At 40.6% G+C, this 24,106-nt stretch overlaps 1 protein-coding gene across 4 annotated transcripts in view; it reads left to right on the plus strand.

Annotated features, from left to right (window-relative positions):
- LUZP2 (leucine zipper protein 2) overlaps positions 1 to 24,106 on the plus strand; it is a 287,595-nt gene that overhangs the window by 24,126 nt on the left and 239,363 nt on the right. The gene's annotated exons all lie outside the window — the stretch shown is intronic.

The raw sequence follows: 24,106 nt of genomic DNA on the forward strand, positions 1-24,106 counted from the left end.
GCATTTTGTCTCACAGAACACGCATCAAAACTTCTCCACAATAAACAAAGGTTTACGCACTTAGAAACCTTCTTCAGACCTTTATGTTAAATTTGCAAAGGTATCATGAGGAGCCTGAGCACGCCCCAGCCTGCTTCGTATTGGAGCCACTAGAATGGAAAGAATACAAAGTTCCTTTATTTTGTCATCTCTCTCGCTGTTGAGGTTTAGCTTGTAAGTTCCTCTGTTGCAGTTCAACAAGATTGGGAGAGCCAGAGGCAGGAGCATAGCAAGGGGTGTGTGGTAGGTGTGACCCACCCCGGGTGTCCCCACTGAAGGGGGTGACAAAATGGTGGGCAGCACTCACTGTGGGACCTGTCTCCTGGGAGTGACACGGTGGCTTGAGCGCCCACAGGATTTGCGCTGCCCCAAACAGTCTGCCTGTTGCCTCCCCCTCAGCTGTAGGGCGGCTTAGGAGGAGGAGGCAGGCAGACTCCTTGGGGTCCCAAGGTGCCCTCATGAGCAGCTGGCCCTGCCCCCAGGGGCAGGGCACACATGCTGCCCCAGGCACCCAATCAGCTTGCTCCACTGCTGGCCAGAGGGGCCCTGTCCCTGGTTTAATGGAAGAGCAAAGTAATGAGAAATAAGTTTTTCTAATAAGGGGAAAATAAAAATGGATTTCTCAACCTATTGCAGAATAAATTAGGAAGTGTGTGTCTGTGTGTGTGAGGGAGCAATGGCAGGATATGACACAGGGACCATGAAGTAACTTGTATGTGGTTTCCCTGCAGTGACTATTGAGGCTAACGACAGTTTTAAATCAATTACTTGGGCAGCTTTAACAATTTCTTGCAAAAACGCATTTAACTTCTTTATGGGCTCATTGTACAATCAATTTGAAGTGGGATTTAATTTTGACTCCTTTTAAAATGACATTGTAATATGTTATTGCCTGTCTGCAATGAGCTTGTTTGGTAGTTGCGGACGCATTATCCCTCCCACATGTATCTGTATTTTACATATATTTGAAGACAGATTACATTAATGCTAAGGGCCAAAAGTAAAACAACAAAGGCAACTATATGTTCAGACAAGAGTGAAAGTGCACACATTGAGGAGTGTGGGGGAAATTTTACTGCGACTAATCATTCAACAAGTCAATTTTAAAAGCAGATTGCCAATTCTGCCAAATGATTGTATAAACTTTCATAACTCCTCTAGCTATATGTATCCCCAAATGTGTGTATGGTTAGATAATGACTAAGGTCTTAGCAGTTTACATTACAGTACACCATGGAATGGGCAAAAGGCTGCTTAGGATTAATGTGATTTGCACTGTTATTTTAAAATCACCACCACAACTAATAAAACTGAACTATAATAACTAGGACTGCAATCCTAACCTCAATCCTAACCTAGCCCCACTCGAATTCCATGGAATCTACTTCTGAGCAGAGCTTGTTTAGCACTGCAATATCTGCATCTGTATTTATAGGTTTGGTTTCAATGAGATCCTTTTCAAGATTCACATGATGTAGTGTGGGGAACAGAATATTATACAAAGGGTAAAGGTAAAGGGACCCCTGACCGTTAGGTCCAGTTGCGGATGACTCTGGGGTTGCGGCACTCATCTTGCTTTATTGGCCGAGGGAGCTGGCATACAGCTTCCAGGTCATGTGGCCAGCATGACTAAGCCGCTTCTGATGAACCAGAGCAGCACATGGAAATGTCATGTACCTTCCCACCGGAGCAGTACCTATTTATCTACTTGCACTTTGACATGCTTTTGAACTGCTAGGTTGGCAGGAGCAGGGACCGAGCAATGGGAGCTCAGCCATTGGGGATTCGAACAGCCGACCTTCTGATCGTCAAGCCCTAGGCTCTGTGGTTTAGACCACAGCGCCACCCGCTGTATATAGATATAGATAGATATATAGATATTAAAAAATATAAAATGAGTTGATAGAGAACTTGATTGGTGAGGACAAACCTCCCTATCTACCTGTCTTTTCCAGTGGACTCAATTATCCTGGTCCAGCTGAATAGGTGAGTGACCCAAGTAAGACATGTTTTATTCTTCATTCTTCACTGTGGTGTTTAAAATTGTTACAACTCTTTAAAAATGTTGTGAGCAACCTTGAGTACTCAACAGAGCTGAAAGCTGGGATATAAATACCTGACTGAAAATATTTAGCCCAGAGTGTCACACATATATGTTTAGCTACATCACTGACAGTAGTTGTTTGGTACATCATGAATATGATCAGTTGTGTCCAGCACCACATCAAAGAGTCAGTCAGTCAGTGTGTCGGAGAGAGAGGGACTGAGTGTTAGAGATCGTGTGTATAGATAAGGTTGCTGCTAAGAGCAGCTGCAGGCACTCAGTGCAGTTCAGCATTCATTTTGCTTAGACCTCATATAGCTCTGTATATAGTTGTGTATTATAGTTGTAGATAGAATAAAGAAGATATTCTACAGAGCTGCTCTCCAAGTCGTTTATGCTCTGCTATACTCTGCTGTGCGACAACTGTCTTCTTGTTGGAGTGAATCCGGTGCTCACAACTCTAAGCTGTGAGTCCACAGCACTTTGACCTGTTCCTGTGCAGAAGGTGGTCTCTGGAAGTGCTACCCAGCTCGCCTAGCCCAGTCGGGGCTGAACTGTGTGAGTCCAGTTGGTGGCACTGGCTCAAGGGCGATGCTGACATGTTTCACCATTGGTGGCCCCCTCCAGAGTGATGTTTTATTGTGGGTTTATTCTGCATCATATTTTTGCCACAATAACTGTGCATTGGTGGTAGATATAGTCTACAATATTATTAGTTTTGTGATGCTTCCCTAGTGCTACCACACTACTGATGTCTGCAGGGACTGTAGCCCCACTAAAGCAGGGCAAAATAAATAAATACTAGAGAACATTTGTCCTCTGAAACATTATGAGATTTCAACAGGAAGTTGCAGGATATGCACCTACTGGAAATGAAGCAGTATAAGCACCACAAGTCTTATTGCAGGAGGAATCTCCTATGACCTCCCCAATGGCATTATGTGCACAAATAACCATGAATGCACAATAAAGAGATATCTGGAGGGGCCTAATGTTCAATTCTAAATCATACTGTCTGATTCTTCTTCACTTCAGCCTGCCGTCTCCCCACATCTGAACCTCTTTTCCTTTATTTTGCAAAATTTTAAGCAGGAATGGGGTGATGGCTTTGAAATGTGTAATGAGATGTTATAATCAGATCGTCCAGAGGTGCTCTCAGAAGCCCAACTGGCTTCAGGCATTTAGCATCACCAGTCCTAAGTGCTAGAAGAATCTTCCAGAAGAGCTTCAGCAGGCCCCCTTGCTTCTAATCTTGCTTCTTTGAGATTTGTTTATTATCAGTGCCTAAGGATGCAGTCCTAACTCTAGATCCACCAAGATGAATGACTTGGGCAGATCTCTGGCTCAGTCAGCAGGTTCCCAGCACAGCTGGAGTGCTAAACCAGCTGAGACAAGACTATTGGAATTTATACTGTTGTAAGTCCTGGAAAATGGGCATTGTAGGGGGAGTGATTGGGTGGGACCAGGAAAGGGAGACATATACTGGATCCTTACTCTGTTCAGCTCAGTCCCATGACTTGGCATCCAGTAAACTGTGGTGTTATTCAGACTTTAAGATGTGTTTTCCCTCTAGCAGGCTTAAAATGGTAGGACATAGTTTGGATGCCAGCTTAACCTCTCATACTGCTTTCCTATACTTGGAATTGCTCTCTTAAGCTTTTAAGATGAGCCAGTGATTTTTATCATTACTCTGTGTTACTTTTAAAGGTATTTTATCCCTTTTCTAAATTTTGTCATACACCACTTGGATATTTTGTACGAGGGGCTATCTAGGATTTCTTTTATATAGAATATAAATAAACGAAATAAATATATTTCCAGCAAACTATGCAAGACATAACAGAATCTGGCATAGTTTTTCCTGCTCCTGCTCACTGAATGCCTATTTACCTAATAGAGCTTACTAATGGTACTTAAAGAGAAAACCACTTACGATAATTTTACATCCGTGACAATCGGTTTTATCTTTCTAAAGTGAATGACACAATGTGGGATGTAATCCTAGAGTGACAGGTGTTGATGGCCAATTGGCAATAGTCTTAATCTGTACAAGGAATCAATGGGCAAGACTAGCCTTTTTGTTTGCCAAGGCTTCCTTCTAGCCTCTAGCAAGGAGGTAAATGAACATCTAGAAATCCAACAGCAGACCAAGTGATAGAGAAAAATACATATTTTACAGAGACCAATAGACATAGCATCTGTGTCTGTGTTTTTCTCACATGAGGTTAACAGCTTGTGTAAGTTATTTTGATGTAAGTGGCATAGGGAGAAAAATTAAAGCCTCCTCACTCATAACTGTTTTTATTGTTTCAAAGTTTAAAAGGAAAGGAAAAGTTGGGAGATCTGATGATGTGTAGTTTGGTCCTACTGGAGGTGGACAAATGGATTTGGTATTTTCTTCAAACATTTGTAAATGACAGGGAGATACAGCGAAGAGCTCTACATGTACCACCAAATTATACCAATGTACTTAGGGAATGGAAGCTGTCGGCCAGGTTACTATAGTAGCAGAAAGGTAAATTAGAGTAAGTGGAGCAAAAGGTGGGAGAACAAGAATACAGCAAGTGCCTTATTATGGTAGCATTCAGAAACCTGAGAATACAGAAGCCATGAGCCTGTGTCTACCTAGGTTCTGTGAATACAATGTTACTCAGAGAGAAGCCACTAGATTGCCAAGGAAATTTCAGGGCACAATTTGGATAATAACTGAATCATCACTTAAAAGATTATAGATCCAAATGCTAAAACAAGGGTTATGGGACTAGAGTAGTTCAGTTTAGATAAGAAAATTGCATTTCCAAATTGTGCTTAAATGCCAGTAACAGGTGAGATGTCACCCCACAAAGGTGTTCAGAGCAATGGGAAAGAGGCATGATGTTTATGACACGTATAAAGAAAATAGCCATCTTATCCAAAACATCTTCATTGGAAAATGTTGGCGAAAGTGAACATCAACATTAGTTTTTAGATATGACCCCCATGTCCTAGAAATCGTCCGTTGAAAGCAATTGCCAGCTTGATGGAACCTAAACAGAAACTGATCCAATTTGGAGACTCAACTCCCAATTTCTTCAGCAGAGTAAAATATCATACCTCAATCACCAAAGGAGGAATTTGAATGAAACTCCTCTCCTCCATATGCTTATCTCCTCTCCTCTCTTCCATATGCTTATCACCCCTAAGAGAAGAGAAGATTGTCTCTTCCTGTCTTGCTGCTCTTCATTTCACAGCAGTAGGAACCTTAACTGGAACTAATATTTTCTCTTAAAATGGCAAATTCTTAAATATTGTGCCAAGTCAAACATCTCTGATGTGGTAGGTGTTCCACATATCATATGCTGCCCATGTGCCCAGTTCAGTGCCATTGTCCACAGCCACAGATTTGAGAAATATCCTGAGTAAAGGCAGGTATCAAGAGGTAAACAGTGAAGTGGAGAAGTTTCCAGATGACAATAAATGATTCCAGATTGTAAAATCCCAAGCAAACTGAAGAACTCCAAAAGGATCATTCAAAACTAGATGAATAGACAGGTATGAGTAGATTAAGTGAAAGGGTGTGTCTCGGTAGAGGCTCTTGATCCAGCATGTCAGAATTGGGGTGGGGGTGAATTAGAATACAGTGGTACTTCGGTTAAGTACTTTGTTCTGGAGGTCTGTTCTTAACCTGAAACTGTTCTTAACCTGAAGCACCACTTTAGCTAATGGGGCCTCCCGCTGCCGGAGCACAATTTCTGTTCTCATCCTGAAGCAAAGTTCTTAACCCGAGGTACTATTTCTGGGTTAGCAGAGTCTGTAACCTGAAGCGTATGTAACCCGAGGTACCACTGTATAAAGTTAGAAGATTGGATAGTAAGAATTTGTTAATTAGCTGACAAGGTAAGATTAACCAATATTCTAAGAGTGAGGGAACACAGACAACTTGATAATTTATTTATAAGAAAGTGGAACAGGTTTGCCATGTAATGGCAAGACACAATGGTAAGACACACAACATTATTATTATTATTATTATTATTATTATTATTATTAGTCATTGAAAATGTAATAAAACAGCCAATCCCATTTTGAACTTGACAAGATGCATGAAAATCAAGCAACAATGATTGTAGGGGTGCTGGTGGTGTCTGAACTTTTTTCCTGTGAAGAAAGACAGAAGACGTTGGATCTTTTTATTTTAGCATTATAAGCTAATGTTAATGGGGGTGTTAGGGGAAGGGTAATATCTGTGGTGAGGGAAAGGTTGTAGCTGATGTGTCTCAACTATCAGTGAGTTAGGGACTTACCCCACATGCAAAGACAGGCTCTGGCAGATTGAGCAAACAAGACCAATAGTCTTGGGGGGGGGGAGATTCCAAAAGTCAAGAAGGCGGTTTCTGTACATGCTGTAGAGCAGGAATAGACAAACTCAGCCCTCCAGATGTTTTGGGACTACAATTCCCACCTTCCCTGACCACTGGTCCTGTTAGCTAGGGATCATGGGAGTTGTAGTCCCAAAACATCTGGAGGACCGAGTTTGCCTATGCCTGTCCAGTAGAGGGAAGTGAGGGGCAGATGGGGCTCATCAACTTGGGCAGGTAGCTCATCTAGCAGAAGGAAAACTCTGATCTTATACCTCCACTGCCTTGTAGGATATCTTCAGGAGAAGAAAAGGTTAAGGAGTAATCCCTACACAAATTCGGAGTCATGTCCCGAAAATGGTTGGATGGAACATTGTATGCTTCCTTTCAGCAATTCCTGCAGCCAAGCTGGTGTCAAACATCCTGCTCTGCTTTCTTTCAACCACATCAGTGAGGCTGAGGGTCTTGGCATCTGGGTAGCCCAGGACCTCCATACGCACAGCCCAGGCTTGTGCTCCGGGGAGGACACTTTGGTGCTGCTAACACAACAGTTTTACTTCACTCCTGGAGGCACTCTCAAGTGGCTCTTGAGAAAGACAGTTGCCAACCTACATAAACAGGAGAACACAACAGAGGTCTATAAAATTATGAAATGTGTACATGAAAAGGGAAGTTATCACCCTCAAAATAATATAACTCGGGGTCATCTAATAAAATTGTTTGGTAGTTCACACAAGCAAACAGAAGTCATTTTTTTCATTTAAAATTAACACGTGATATTCATTGCTCCAAGATACAGAAATAGCCACAACTGTGATGACTTTAAAAGATTATTAAATCTGGATGTGGATAATAGATCTGTTGTTTTTTGCTCTCTTAATGGGATTTCACTATTCAGAGGAAACACTATTCACTGTATACCAGAAGCTTGAGACTAACAAGGTTTCAATTAAGAGTTTCCAATGCTGGCTACTCTTAGAGGCAAAGATCTGAACTAAATGGAGCTTTGGTCAGCAATGTAATTCTTATGTGCTTAGTACACCTTGTCATCTACCACACGGGCAAGAGCTAAAAACTGTCCTCTCTCCTCAAAGCCCCCCAAGAATAAGAAACGTTGAAATACTTGAGCTCTTAAATTAACTCAGTCTGAATATTTCTCTTATATCTGCCTTTAAATAGAGCATTAGCCCGTCCCTGAATCACTTGACGCACCTAAAAATAGTTCCGCCCACATTCACAATTGGCTTGACATCACAACCTTGGAAAGAATCACCTATTACTCCAGATACAATTTGCATGCAAAGGCTATTGCTCCTGACATGACCTCTTGAAGTAGCTTCTTGGACATCCATACAACAGCTGTGAGACATTTAAATTGAGCAGGTGCATCTTTTGGTCAATGCAAAGGGGACACTAACATACAGGGTGGGTGTGTCTTACGAAACACAGCTTGAAATAATAGCAGAGGCATCGAACTACAAGCAATACAATGGGTTGTAATTCTTTCTTTTTCCTCTCTGAGCATTAGTACTTGCAGAATTAATAACAATAGGACTGCTGTCTGTTTCTGCAGCGCTATACTCCATATGCCTCATAAATTTAATTCCATTTTAAATGCACAGGAGTGTGTTTCATTTCTTGTTGACTTCGACTAAAATTCCGAGTTCTGGGTGATAATTTTTGCTCTGTAACAAGTAACCAAGAATTTGTTTAATTAAAAAAGAAAGAGTTGCGAATTACAAGTTTAATAAGCACAAAGGCAGCTACAATGAAGAGAGCAGCTGCTTTACATTCCCCCAAACAGATGGTTCCTTTCTTGTTCCATGTCGAATTCCCCCAATGGAGCATTGGTGAAAAGCAAAGGCATGGAGTGCTGTGACATTTAGATATCATACAAAGTATTAGGCATATGGATGTTTCCTGATGCCTGCATGGGGCCCAGTTCTAGAGTGCGTGCTTATTTGCCCTTGTGAGGTGACATGGCTTTAGTGGGTGGCAAAAGCTCCTTTTTATTATTTTATTTATTAAATTTGATACCACCCTTCATTCATGGATCTCAGGGTGGCTCACAGAATAAAAATACAAGATAAAAATACCTATAACATAATAAAAACAAAACAAAAACAAAACAATAATCCACCCATACGTTTAAAGGGGTATTGTATGTTAATCAGCCAAAGGCCAGGTTAAAGAACATTTTCACCTTACATCTAAAGATGTAAAATGAAGGTGCCAAGTTAACCTCCCTGGGGAAAGCATTCCACAAATGGGGAGCCACTGCAGAAAAGGTCTATTCTCATGTCAGCAATCTCTTGTGGAGGAGGCACATGAAGAAGGGCCTCAAATGACCATATCAGAGTCTGGGTAGGCTCATATGTAGAGAGGCATTATGTTCTTGAGGTACTGTGGTCCTCAGTAGATAGTGACTTCCAGAAAAACAAGACATGAGGTTACGATGCTGCAGGTTAGCAGGAAAAATCTCAACTCTAAGCAGCTTTATTGATCAGAGAAGCAGCCATCTTTGATGCTAAGATACTTCTTTGCAATTACAGATTGTAGAAGATAGAACACAAGTCAGTCAATTTGGCCAATTCTACCCATGTGCTCAGTTGTCCTGGTGTTGTCCAGGGCTCCTATGCATACGAGTGAAAGCACATTTATCTTTTGTATTGAAAAGAAGTCATATGTAAAGCCCTGTAAATTAAAAAAAAGTTTGTGTTCTTGGAAAGTTTCAACATCCCCCCCCCAAAAAAAAAAATTAAGTGGTTGAAAATGGCTGTTAAATAAATAAATAAGAAAATCTTATTGCCCAAACCAATCTGTGATCGTCAATGCTTGTATGCTAAACAATTCACTATTTCCTTTTAAAGGTGTGAAGCACATAAGGTCCTAATTCCATATAGCGACAACTTTCCCCCAAAATGCTCCAGGGCAACTTTATTCATTATGTATAAGTGAAGTATTAAAATATAATGGTGTTTATGAGGCATGTGTAGAGGTGTGTGTTGAACAGATTCAAAGATTCATCATGTCTTGTTATAAGCTAATGTGCTGGTACTTTCCAAATTGGATTTTACAAATTTGACAAAACTGCTTTCTCATTTTCATTTTATAAGCTCTGCAATGAAACGTATTTATCTTATTATTCCAGGAACTGGAGGTTTCCAAGGTAATAAATGACTCCAGTTATTAGGTTCGTCTATGTCATTTTTCTTTTCTTCTCTTTTTAAACAAAATATTACAAAGATTGCTTGAAACATGCATACTCTGCATCCAATTATCATTTACCCTATTTCTGGAATGACTGGACCAACACAGATCAGTACTTGTAGATAGATTGTGGTCATCTTCCTCTGAAGCCCTTTGCATATGTTGTATCTGGCTGAATATCTGCAGTGGGAGTTGCAGGAGAGCATAGCAGTGGCAGTGCATAAACTTATTCTGTATATTTCCATCCGTGAAATACTTTGGGCCAGTCCCAGGATTTTTTTTTCCAGAGGCAAAGGACAAGATGCCTCCAACCCCATATACAGAAGCCAGCTAGACTGGCAGGTGAATTTTACTTCAACACTGGCTGTCCCTACAGCGAATCTGGGCAAAACTTGCAAATGGGATACAGAGTAGGCTATGCGGTAAACAGAGTTCTGTCCTCCAAGGCCTCAATAGCACTCCCCTGCTGTCAGGAGCGTCCTACAAGTGAGTAGGCATCCAGTAGAGACACATGCCCAACTGGTATGTTCTCTCCCTCCTGGTCGGTTATTCGGGAGCTTCAAAAGCTTTCTCCAGCCCAAACATCACAGCGAAGAGGTATCAGCATACTTTAGGAACAGCAGAGTGTTAGCAGTCGGTGTGACAGACTCAGTAGCTCAGCAGTATTGGCTAATCTACTTGATTTACATATAATACACTCGGAGCATCTTGACTCAGCTCCTTCCTCTTTCTCATCAGACAGCAAAGAGAAAGCGACAAAGGACAATAGTCCCACATCATGGAACACAGTAATATAAACATCCTGTCTCCGTCACTTCCCACTATGTGGAATAAAAACATACACCGTGATGTGATAAAAAACAATCCCATGACTGCAAGCACAGGGCAAGAATCCTAACACCTGCCATCCCAACATCCTCTGCCTGAAGCAGCTGACTTATTCTGCAATAGGACCAAGCACATAAATCTTGTAAGATATGGTATGAAGGTTCTCTGTTAATAAATACTATACCACAGAAGTGATAATATAGCCACTAATGATTATAATCACTGAAAGCCAATACAAATCAATATGAAACTAGCAATGTACCATTGGGGGGGTTGTTTTTATTTTATTTTATTTTATTTTTAACAGTAAGCCTTATTTCTGAAATATTTTATTTTTGATCTAAGATCTTGAGGATTTTTTTTAAAAGTAAGATATGAAAAGTTAACTGCAGTCTTAATTTAAAGTGTGCATTGTTTGTTAATGACAATCTTCTCTGTTTACTTAGCAAAATAATTGAAGATGTGGTTGGCAAAATATGCAAAAGCAATCAAATTTGTGCACCTAGCATGTGTAATGTCTAATCAACAATGACTACTTCAAGCTCAAAGATTGCTAAGGGATCTCAAGTGAAAGGGAAAAAATGCAGGTTATGCAAACTGTACAAGGATTTAACCTACAAAGATTCCAAGCACTAATAAGTGTAATGCCAGTCTTTCAGGTTTACTCACCACAGGGAGCAATATATTTCAAGCAATATGTGTCCTGGATTATACATCCATGTGAAAGCCACCTTGCAGCTGGTTCAAGATCAAATGGCATAAAAAGAAAACATCCAATACAGTGGTACCTTGGTCTAAGAACAGTCCTGCTAACAAACTATTCGGGCAGCATACTCTGCAAAACCAGAAATAGGTGTTCCGATTAGTGAACCTTGCCCTGGAAGCTGAACGGAAGCTGAACGGTGGAAGGGCACCGGTGGTGAGAAGCCTCATTGGGGAAAGCATGCCTTGGTTTAAGAATGCTTTCAGTTTACGAACGGACTTCCAGAACGAATTAAATTCGTAAACGGAGATACCAGTATATAGCACATTGCCATACAAAAATAGCAAGCTATGTTGCTTTGTTTTCTGGTACAAGAAGTTCAAACATAGTACTGAACTTAGGTCAGAAATAAGATAGTTATGCTTAATCCTCGTTGAAATCATTGGGACCTGTTAGTCATTTGAGTAGGTGAAGTCCCATGCATTTCAGAACTTGATTTCTGCAGGACCTGGCATAATTACTTTTCTGGATGAAAACTGTACCCAATTGCTACAGCTGCTTTTTATCTTTTCAGTAGGTACCCATATAAATATAGGTTGTTGTCATCGGTGCCCTGTGAGTGGGAACCACCCACGCAGCCCTAAATCTGGTGCTGCTCTGTGAGGGGAATAGAGGTTTCCTAACAAACCAGCAAACTACATCTCCCGAGATTCTTTGTGGGGGAAATCATGACTACTGAAAGTGTAATGATACAGCTTTAAATGCATAGTGTGGATGATGTCTGTCTTGGGGTTGGAAACCTTTGACTCACCAGATGTTGCTGGATTACAACTTCCATCATCCATAACACTTCTTGTGCTGGCTGAGACTGATGCCCCACAGTCTCTGGAGGGCCCAGGATTCCTCAGCCCTCCTCTAAGCGATTCCAAGCTTCACACCTAAGACCAGTGCCAGTCCTCCAGCTCATGCAGCTGATCACATGGGTCCTACTGAAGTAAATAATAATAATAATAATAATAATAATAATAATAATAATTAATAATAATAATACTTTATTACTTATACCCCAGCCATCTGGCCAGGCCTCCCCAGCCACTCTGGGCGGCTTCCAACAGGATATTAAAAACACAATAAAAGATCAAACATTTAAAACTTCCCTAAACAGGGCTGCCTTCAGATGTCTTCTAAAAGTAAGGTAGTTGTTTATTTCCTTGACATCTGGTGGGAGGGCATTCCACAGGGCGGGCACCACTGCCGAGAAGACCCAGGTATTAAATCAGGTTTTATCTCCCAGTTTACATTTATTTCCTCCTAATCCCTTCCCGACTGTGGAAATGTAGTTTATAAACTCAGTTGGGCAGAGACTTGCATTCGTTCTGCCAGAAAGCACTGCAGCACACTGACAGTCAGCTGGTGAGGAAGCCGCTCGGGCACCTGGGGTGATGCGTGCAGGGGCGGGGCAAGGGCGGGACGAGCCACCCATAGGGGCGGGGCACATCACGGGGCCTCCAAAGTCTGCCTGTCTCCTCCCACTGAGGCCGCCCTACAGCTGTGGGGGGGAGGCAGCGATGGACCATTTGGGCAGCACGGAGCCTGCGGGCGCCCAAGCCACTGCAGGAGAGACGCGTGGCTCAGGTGCGCTGCAGGCCCCACGGTGAGTGCCGCCCAGCATTCTGTCACCCCCCTCAGTGGTGACACCAGGGGCAGCCCTCACCCATCACACACACCCTTCCTCCCCCCCCCCCCCGCTGACAGTGTAATACATATTCAAATAACCATAATGGATAAAATGACCACTTTTCAGAAGAAGAAGAAGAAGAAGAAGAAGAAGAAGAAGAAGAAGAAGAAGAAGAAGAAGAGTTTGGATTTGATATCCCGCCTTTCACTCCCTTTAAGTAGTCTCAAAGCGGCTAACATTCTCCTTTCCCTTCCTCCCCCACAACAAACACTCTGTGAGGTGAGTGAGGCTGAGAGACCTCAGAGAAGTGTGACTAGCCCAAGGTCACCCAGCAGCTGCATGTGGAGGAACGGAGACGCGAACCCGGTTCCCTGGATTACGTGACTACTGCTCTTAACCACTACACCACACTGGCTCTCACATACTTTTTATGAGTGTTTCTGACTTCAAGGAGACAGTACTGTCATATAAGTTTCTAGAAAATTGTAACCTAAGTGAGTATGAAGAAGCCAGTCCTTGCTGTCTATTTCCAATTAAAATTTCACAGCATGTTAATACGGTAAATTTAATAACAGAATTCCATTGAATGTAAAGATGGATCTCAGCACTTACATGAGGCTGTGCCTTTCATTATTAAAGCATTATAAAACGGATGAGTTAGAAAATAGCCTTATTGATAGATAAACAAAAAGACTAATGGACTGATGGTTTGTTACAGCTACCCCTTTAGCCATCTTATCTGAAAGATAATGGACTTAGTTGAGGAACAGCCAGGTGCAAAAGACTGCAACACACAGCTAATATTAATATTTATTTGTCACTTCTTATTTTTTACTGTGCATGGTACCCAGGGTTCAGAGCCGTTTCTCAGTGACAGCTGAAGCAGACCCCTTGAGATGTACTTCCGTTTCATTTCCCATGTAGAGCAAAATCCTGCTCTGTTTATAGATATAGAAGGCAAATCTGGAAACTGTGTGTATCTCTCTCTGTGTGTGCAGTGGAATCCACTGTGTTTGCGCATATTGATACACTGCAACCCAAGTGCTGGATCAGAATGATTAAGTTCAGAATAGCTTGCCTATTCTACGTCTATGCCCTTGCGCAGGCCTGTCTGTCTATTTAGCTACACCAAACACATACCATACAGGCACATCTTTTTAAATGTCACCTGAAAGTCCTTTCAGATCCAGATTCAGGTCTCCTTAACTTGATCCTAATTTATTTCACATTTCACATTAAATCAGTTCACCTTCCTGAGAGAATATTGGAAACACAAAGTAATGGTTCATCATGTTAACTTTTAGGTGCTTTTTTGGAACATCCTCCCTCGATTAAAGATGGTGTAAGAATCTGCTTTATCAGTTTTGCTTTTTGATAGATAATTGGATCTTCAGGTGCAGCTCATCCTGTGCCTCTATAGCTCTTGCCCTATCCCACCTGCTTCACCTCTGAAGGCCAGGTAGGGATGGGGGAGAAATTCAGTTCAGTTTCCATTTAAAGGCAGATCTTCTGAAGTCACACTTTCTAAAGCAATACGCAGCCTGAACACGGCATCCTCTCAAACATGCCATTCTTCAAATGTTTCAGGGCAGCTCTCCAGCTTGGTAATGTGTTTTAGAATGCATGTATCAAAATGTGCATGAAATTTATATGTTCTCGAACATAACATACAGAAATGCATTGGAAAATTGCATCCAAAATGTGTACGTTAGCCGAAATTCACATTAAAATGCTATCAATTTTCATCCGCAAACTGTTGTGAAAATGTGGATAATGTTTTATGATTAGAATGCTAAGAGAAACTGAAATTCACCCATCCCTACTGAATTCAGTCAATGTAGAAAATACTGCATTATATGGAACAGTGTTCTGACTTATACTAAGGCAGCTTATTCCTGTGTTCCCTGTGTCCAATTATATTCGAGAGATCAAAGCATACACATTTTACAGTGTGTTTTTCTTCCCTTTACTGATAAGATTATTTCTGAGAACCAAAAATCTTTATGTTAGATCATGAACTGCTAGCTACAGATCATCTAGGTGTGTTTAGTTTAAGCCTTGAAGATGTTGACGGAACAAAGAAACCAGGTCCATTAGAATACCCGCCCCCCAACAGAAGACATGGTTCAAAATCCTGCCAATTAAATGTGGGAGGAAACCTGCATAAGTAAACAGCTGTTTGAATTCTCAGATTAATTGTGTTCCAATCCCTTACATGCTTTTGACTCACAGACAATTTTATTACAGCATTATTTTTTATATGCCTCTGATTTTTTAAGAGAACAATTGGTGAGTTGGGACCCCAGGCAACCCGTTGCAATACAGGAATCTCAACTAAAGCATCCATTACAGATGGCCATCCACTCCATCTTGCATGTGGCAATTCCTTCCACTGCTCCTCTTGCCACATTTCTAAAAGTTGCCATCATTGATACTATTTTCTCAACTCTTAATGGAATGCTTCAAAGACTTCTCTAGTGAGATACAGCCTTCCTTTGGAGGATCCTGTTGCAGTTCCATATACTTTGAAACTGCTCGTATAATTGTCATGCCTTCGGAAACATTTCTTACTGAGCAGCAATTCCTTTCTCAAAGCCACCCAGAAGCGAACCAAAGTACATGAAAGTTCCCTTGATTTCAGTTGAAGAGTAAGCATGAGTTTAAATATCTACCATTTTAATCAATGGGACTTAAAAGGGTTTTCACTTCATAAGCACAGTAGTTAGGAAAAGAGCTTCACTGAAGCAGTGAAATAAAATGTCCTAGCCATATTTGGTCTGGATTAAAGAAACAGTGCAGTGCAACAGTAAATGGGTAGAATGGTTCATAAGTATCAATGGAGGAATGGTAAAGCAGATTTGCTGACATTTGTAAATAAGAGAGAGTACTTAGCACATCAGATTATTGCACCCTGGTCAAATATGCCATTCTTGAAAGTAGAAATGGGGATGAAATTTGTTTTTGTTTGCATAGAAATGTGAAACTACCAAATTTGCATTTCTTCAACCATTACTGAAAAAATAGCTATCCTTCAAAATGCTCACTTCTTAGAATTTGGGTGAGGCAGTTCTCCAGTGAAACAATGTGTACAACATACATTCTCCTATCAGAGAATGTGCCTAAAATGCATATATTAGTGCTAACAACATTCAGAAAAGGCATTATATCTATAAGTCACCTTGAGCCAGGGGAGAATGTGGAATGTGGGGTATAAATAAATATATGATAACCATTATATTTGGGGAAACTACTTCCAAAAATGTGTATATTAGTCACAACTACATACAAAAATGTGCTTAGTAGGAAAGAAGTGGATGGGTTTTCATAAGCAATTTGTTAAACAAAATCATAACTTGCTGCAGAAACATGGAGAACTGAATTTAAAATTGAAGAGAGAGAGAGAGAGAGAGAGAGAGAGAGAGAGAGAGAGAGAGAACCAAAATTGACAGAACCATCCATCCCTAGAGAAGACTGAGGGGAAAACATGATACTGCCCTTCAAATATGGTAAAGTAAAGACTTGTCTCATGCTGACCCAGAGTGCTGGGCTGCTTATAATGGTCCTAAGTAACAAATGGGCAGAATATCTTGATGATAAGAGCAGTTTCTCAAGAATACAATTACTGAGAAGAGTAGTGGTAGCTAGGTCATGGGAGATCTTCTAGCTGTCCGCCATCTTCCTGGGGACGCTCTAGTTCTTGATTTCTTGCATCAAGCAGGGGGTTGTAGAAGGATTGCAAGCCCCCACCTCCAATCCCGTGAATATTGCCTCTTGCCAAATATGAACATTTTGAAACAAAGTTTCAAATGCATGAAAAGCATTCTTGATCACACCAAGGGAAAAGCGTCCATGTTAGCAAAAGGAAGTCCATTGTATTTGAACAGAATTCATACTCAGCATGGTGTAGATAAATGAAGAAGTTTCCAGGGGTGCAAGAGAGTAGCAAATTCTGTGCTGTACTGTGAGATAATAAAAGGAATTTACAGACATGAGGAGATCAATGTACCTGGAAGACAGACGTTTAATTTAAAAAACAAAACATTTTGTTCTTAGCAGCTTCTAGTTGACTGCCACATTCTTCTGGAGAACAGTTGAGGTCCAATGTTATATCCATTCAGAGCCCAAGAAGGAGCCAGAATCCAAACACTGACAGGCTCAGACTATAGGAGCCACTGCTGTGAAGGTTTCTGCTAGTGTAAATTGCTTTCTCAGTTACACTTGGACTCATGACATAACACTGTTGGGTGCTTCATGTCCTGCCACAAGGAGCTAATTAACTACTGACATATCTTCTCTGCCAAATCCTTGTCCTTTCTGTTCTTACTTTGAGTTTCTTGTTAGGGTAATTTAAATATTTTGCATGTTAAGAAATCTGACCCATGCTCCACTGGGACTTGACCTTGCTTTCCTGCAGTTTGTATCCTACTGTTCTCAAGTCTGGGAGAAAATACCCTCAAATAAGCCTCTGATACCAATTTGTGATGCCTTTTAAAAGCTTTTTATTGAGAGCTGTGTTAAAAAGCACCTTATGGTCCTGCTTCTCTTCAAAGTATATAAGCTGAATTTCATGAGCCTCTCACCATATGTTCTTCTTCAAAGCTCTAAATTATACATCATTTCTATTTCTCTGAACTCTTTTAAATGGAGTTATATAGCTAAAGGCAATGATGCCCGTTGGATTCCATGGGAACTGAGTGCATTAAAGCAGAAACCAGGATTGGTCCCGTGTTTCTTATGTAACCCTCCAACAATTACCACTGAACGACTTGCAGCACTTTAAGCTGTTAGTGAACTACTGTCGCTAAAATGGCCTCTGACTGAAAAGTTCACACTAAACCTAAGTATATATTTTGGTTTGCTCTTTTGTTATTTTTAAAAGAGCAAAATAATTTTCACTCTTGAAAACAGATATTTTTAAGCTGTGTTGTTTTTCAGGTTCTTAAAAGCAATACAAAAGTATGACATTTCTTCTGAAAGGCATTTAAGACAGAACCCTCCCCACAAAAAGCTTCCATAGAAATGAACTAGAATTGTTGGTAAATCATTTCAATTGTATTGAAGCAGCAAGCAATCATGGGAACTGTGAAACATTGCTAAACAAGCTATAGCTTAGGGCCCCACTCTCTTAGGGGCTCCAAAAAAATTTAAAGGGGGGAAAAACTGGATGTACATTTCTAAAATATAAGATAAAAAACTAATAAAATAAAACATTTATGTGCAAATGGCTTTAGATATCTATTAGGTCCATAAATTACCATATAGCATATATTCAACACCAAAAACAGTGACAATTTGTTGTTGACAAAGGACAGCTGGATATATAAAGGGCCCCATTACCTTCAGTAGCTTAGGGTCTCATCAAACCTAAATCCAGCCCTGCTAATACTGAGCAGGACCATTGGTACATCTAGCTCAGCAGGGTCAATCGGAAGTGGCTCTCTGGAGTTTCAGCCAGGAGATTTTCTTAGGTCTACCTGGAGATACTGGGAATGGAACCTGGGACATCCTGAATGCAAAACATGTACCCAGAAGTCTCTTCTCCCAGCATACATCCTGTGAACGACTTGAATTGGCACAACTGGGCCCGTATAACTCATGGAACTGGGTTTAACAGCCTCACGATACAGACATGATAGGAATATTGCTGACATCTTTCCAGGACCCAACCATAACCCCACTGTTGTTGTTACATCAACTGCTACCAATGACAGTACTGTACAAGGAGTTGTTCCCTCTGCCCAAACAACAGGGCAGTGGTGTCACACAAGGACACTTATGGTGTGTGAAAGGACAAGTGGCCAGGGGGACCATCAGAGGAAAGTGGATACAATCCCTTTCCCCCTCACCCACACTCTGTCCACAACCTTTTCCTTGTTGTTAATACTTTGAGAGAGGTGTTTTGCTGGAGGCAGCTGAGCTGTTGTGTCCTGTTCAGGGAGGCACCATTGCTCAAGGGCAGAGCTCATGCTTTTGCGTAGCCAAGTTCTCAAGTTCAATCCTAGCCATCTCCTGGTAGCTCTGGAAAAGTCCTTGTCTGAAACTCTGGAGGTCAGTTTAGATCAGTGGTTCCCAACCTTTTTTTGGCCATGCCCCACCTAAGCATCTCTACAATCCTGACACCACCCCTCAGTGACATATAATTATTATTGTTCAAAAAGTGAACTCCTATTCACATGGAGCAAGTCTAAAAGGCCTGTTATGTACTAAGCTTAGATCCTAGAACAATAGGCAAGTAGGATCCTAGAATGCAACAACTGATTGGCTTGCAGGAAAAGACCAATCAGGCTCCAGGAGGAAGTTAATTAGCCTACTAGGCTGGTAGGATCGTAGAATGCAACAACTGATTGGCCTGCAGGAAAAGACCAATCAGGCTCCAGGAGGGAAGCAGAATCAGCCAATCAGCCGGGACTCATTGTGTAAATAATGTATATAAAAGCCTGAGCTTTGGTGAGGCAAATGAATCACTGTTTTACAAGCTGCAATAAAGAGCATGAAATCCACTACAGGACTCTGAGTATATTTCGAGGCCATTAACTGTTAATAACTCATTCTAAAATTACCCCCTTAAAAATCAAATTGTCCCCCTGTGGGGCGTGTGCCCCACATTGGGAACCATGGATTTAGACAATACTGAGCTTGATGGCCCTGATGTTCTGATTTGGCTTTGAGTAAAGCAGGTTCCTGTCTTCATGTATTTCTCTGTGTGCTTCATCAGAGACTATTTCAGCATAAGAGAAGACTTTGTGAGATATTTTAAGTTTTTTTTAAAGCACTTTAGAATAAAAAGGGTGACAGGTGACTAACAGGCCTTAATTTAAAACCAACTATTTAAAATGGAAGGGGGTGATTATTACCATTGTTGAGCTGATAAATGCAGCTTGCTTCAGCCTGTGCAATCCTAGCAGTACAACTGAAGTGGAAATGGCTTCCGCTGGAAGAAACGGTATGAAACCATCAGCTTCTGAAGTCTGCCTTGCAAAGCGTGTGAAGTTTAGATAAGCACGCTGGTTTTCAGATGCTTAGCTAAGCGTGACCTTTAATAGTTGGAATTGCCATATTTCGTATGGCGGGTATTGCTCAGATCCTTCCCTCTGCCAACAAGCTTTCAACTCGCCTCAGATAAGGAGGCATCTTAAACAGCTCATACTGAAAGGAAAGCAGACAGGTGCGGTGACAGCAGGACCCTTGTTTTTTGACATTATGTAGGTGGTAGAGGAGCTGTTTGCGACAGATTGCAGGACGAGGAGGAAGTGACACAAACATCCTGTTCTCAATTTCACAGAAAGAGAAACAGAAAACAACAGCCGAGCTCAATTTGTGAGCTCACAGTTGGTTTGCTCTCTCAGGCATCATCTACCTTTGACTCATGCACAAGTGCTCGACAATCTGTCTATCTCTCATATCTGTACAAAAGCCATACGAGTTAATTCACGATTATTCCCATTTTACAGATGGGGAATTTAATCTGAGGAACACTGGCTACAATTCAAGGGACTGGAAGTGGGACAAGGAATGTCATTTGTCTTCTGTCCATGTCTGGATGTACAAAACTCTGCAAGCAAAGCACACAATAAGCAGTATGATAGAGAAGCCAATGAGGCAGTTTGTTTACAAGAACTTCTGTTGCTCTGTTTTTCTGTCCACTATCTATGTTTGGATAATTTGAGGTGCTTTGTTGACTCAGCGCGATTCACTTTGCTGTCACCTAACTGCAAAACCAGATGCCAGTGATGCCAAACAGGCTTTTCCAAGTATACAACAGGTCTTATATTAAACTAGTTTTGAAAACTATGTTTAATCCTCTCAGCAGTTGATTCTTTCTCAACCCGATGCTCCTCTCTCTGACTTTGTGGTAAACCCCTACTATGCTGAGGAAATGATTAATTAAAAGAGAGCGCCCATTCAGTGTGAGCTTCTGAGTATATAAGAGAAGACCACACAACCTATTCATGGTTTATTAATCTATAAATAAGATGAATATGGCATGGAAAGTACAAAAAATGATGCAGCAAGGGACTTAAAACTGAGCAGTCTCAGCTTGGCTAAGGTAAATCTCTGAAGCAAACATAATATACACAGTAACTAAATGCAAAAAGATTACATCAGTTGAATATGACAGAAGAACACAGCCAGCAATACAAAGTGGTTTTTTTAATCTGTATTTTTATCTGTTTGTTCTTATATTGTTTTAATTCTACTATAGTTTAATTACATTTTAATTTACGTTTTATATGTTTTAAATTACGTTTTATATGTTTTCGGGGGAAAGAGATATAAATCAACAACAACAACAACAACAAATATTCATCTAGATTCTGTTTCTGAGCTTCCCATAGGCATCTGGTTGGCTACTGTGGAAACAGGTTGTGGAGATAGATGGGCCTTGATTTGGTGAAGCAAGACATTTCTTATGCATTTGGGTGATAGATGCTGCACAGGGAAGTTGGTCATTTATTCAGACTTACAGCTGTCTTCTCATCTGTAAATGTTGGCAGGTGATTCAGCACAGGCAAAAGGAAGTACTTGGAAATTACTTTAATGAGCCTTACTTCTGCATAGAGATGGCTAGGATTGCAACCTTAACCACTATAGGCTACACCAGCTTTCTAGGAATTTTGTTTGTTGCTTTTGTCAAAGTATAAATTGTGAAGCATCATGCAATTTAGGACCAAACTCTGGGGTCTATTTTGGGGTGCGTCTTTTAAAAATGATGGTGGCATAAAATGTTTTTTGTAAAAAAAATCTATAATTGTTCTGTAAATGAAAAATCAATATGGTTGATAATAAGTTTGCTTACATCTGATTTTGTGTTGCCATGCCCCTGAAATTCCACCCGGAGCAGTATTTGGTGGAAAGGTGGGACAGAAATTCAACGAGTGAATAGATAAACTTCAAAGCAGTGCATAATCAACAACTGTTAGCTTTTACCAATTGTGACTTTCAATTGGGACTTCGTTATTATGCAGACCTAAAGAGGTTTGCTAAAGTATACAGTTTAGTAGGTCCACATTGACAGAATTAAAGGTGAACATGTAACAAAGCTGCAAAATTTAAGCATCTTCAGAAAGCTATCATAGTCCTTGCATTTAGCACTGCCTGGTAAAGTACTCAGCCCAGCCTAGCTTCGTGCAGTCTTGCAATTTAAGGGGAGTTAGAACAAAAAAGGGACGCGGGAGGCATTGTGGTCTAAACCACTGAGCCTCTTGGGCTTGCCAATCAGAAGGTTGGTGGTTCGAATCCCTGCACCGGGGTGAGCTCCCGTTGCTCGGTCCCAGCTCCTGTCAACCTAGCAGTTCGAAAGCACACCAACAAAAAACTGTCAGGGGTCCTTTACCTTTACCTTTTTTAGAACAATAAAACAATAAATTAAATCAACAAAACGGAGCACTAAAAGGAATAAAAAAGTAAAACCGAAGAGGGAATAAAAACAGGTACTGTACTAAGAACTGGTTATAGAACAGAGACTTGCATTAGAGTTGGCCTTAGAACTCTAAATCCTGCTCCAAGCACTCGGCAGCCATCTTCTAAGATTCTGTTTGCATAACCACAGCTCTGCTTCAGTTTATTTTCATTGCTGCTTTCATTGTGGTAAAATGAGCCATTTCACAGGGAGGACGTACTAAGAAAGAGTAGGCCCTATTAAAAAAACCTCCAGATCGTTGGAAATAGCTATACTTATACTTTAATTTAAAATATTTGTAGCATTCATATAGCTCTAGTTTAAGACCTGAAAATACTTTGATTATTGCCTTAATTTGAGTGAAAGACAAGGTGACTAGTTCAACTTCTGCCATAACTAGATAGGTAATTCCCCACGAAGTGCTCTGCAGGAGGCTGAGGTGCCTGCGGTTCTCCATTTGCAAAATGAGGAAGTTATACTTAATTACCTTCTTCCTAGGAAGTTGTCAGAATTGTCAGAATTGGCTTGAACATGTCATTTTTTCCATTTTTTAAAAAACCCTTCCATTATTGCCATCTCTTGAGGAAGTACAAAAGATTTAACATCATAGAAGTGTTAATAGAGGCTTTCATTCAACAGCTGTTTACTGAAATATTACGTGCTATTGATCTTAAGTAGGTGTTTACTCATGAGGAGAAATTAGTCATGCTACATTATGTTGTGATTAATGTGATTTGACTGGTGTGTGTTCATAAATGCCACCAATTCTGCACACTTACATGAAGGCTTAGGAAATATGCCAGCTGACACTTTGAACTGCTGATTTTGGAGACTGCCTGGTCAATGTGTAGCTGAGCAGCAGTGAACAGAAACTAAATCGTTTGAGAAAAGCTTGAATGAACTAGCTGTATATATCTGAAAGGAAAGGGGGGAATGAGGGAATACCTTGAAAGTATGCTGAATTTAATGGGATAGTGGTTGGACATTGAAGCTACTGAGAAAAGGGTGGAAGAACATGGTAGATATCAGAACAAACTTCCTAGTTATATGAGCACCTCAACAACAGAGAAAACTCTCTAGGGAGACCTAATCTCCTTTCTTGGAACTTTTTAGGGAAGTGTTGTACTTGCATCTGCCAAGGATGACTGAAGTGGAGAATACATTTTTTAAAAAAAAATAAGGTCTTTGTTCCAAGTAGCTCTGTGGGCCAGTTTATAAAGAACATGCATATGTGAAAAACTCACATTCACCCAGGGAATTATGGGTATGGATGCAACAATTTCTATTATTGTGGTGGCCATTTTTCTAGCCTCCTAAGTCCCAGGAATTTCCCCTTGGCCATATTTGTCCCTGTTTGCTGTACACACTACAGTTCTTGACACAAACACATGCATGAGTCTGCATATAAGTAAGCCTCTAAATACAGAAGCTAGAGCCCTCTGACAACAACAAAAATCCTACTATTATTATTATTGCTGCTGCTGCTGCTTGCTAGTTTTATTTAAGTACTGCAAAATTACGCAACTCAATGTAACCTCTCAAATGTAGTATTTTTTATTTTATTTTATTTTGTATTCCTGTAAATGGGCCATTGCCAGTAAGCCAGACAGTACTCTTTGGCCCAGATGCCATTGATCACTGCTAAAGAATCCAGCAAAATGTAAAGATCAAATAAAAAATGATTGCACTAAAAATAAAGGAAAGTAAAACAAATCCTCTATTCAAAGTAGTTCAACATAATAAAACAGAAGTATTAATTATGAAACCAAATGAAATGTTATGGAACATATACAGAAAGGCCACTCTAGAGGCCAAGGTCATAAAACACTGTATTTATTCCTTATTTATAACATTTGCGTCTTACCCT

The sequence above is a fragment of the Podarcis raffonei genome, chromosome 1 (assembly GCF_027172205.1).
Source record: "Podarcis raffonei isolate rPodRaf1 chromosome 1, rPodRaf1.pri, whole genome shotgun sequence".
Taxonomy (NCBI): domain Eukaryota; kingdom Metazoa; phylum Chordata; class Lepidosauria; order Squamata; family Lacertidae; genus Podarcis; species Podarcis raffonei.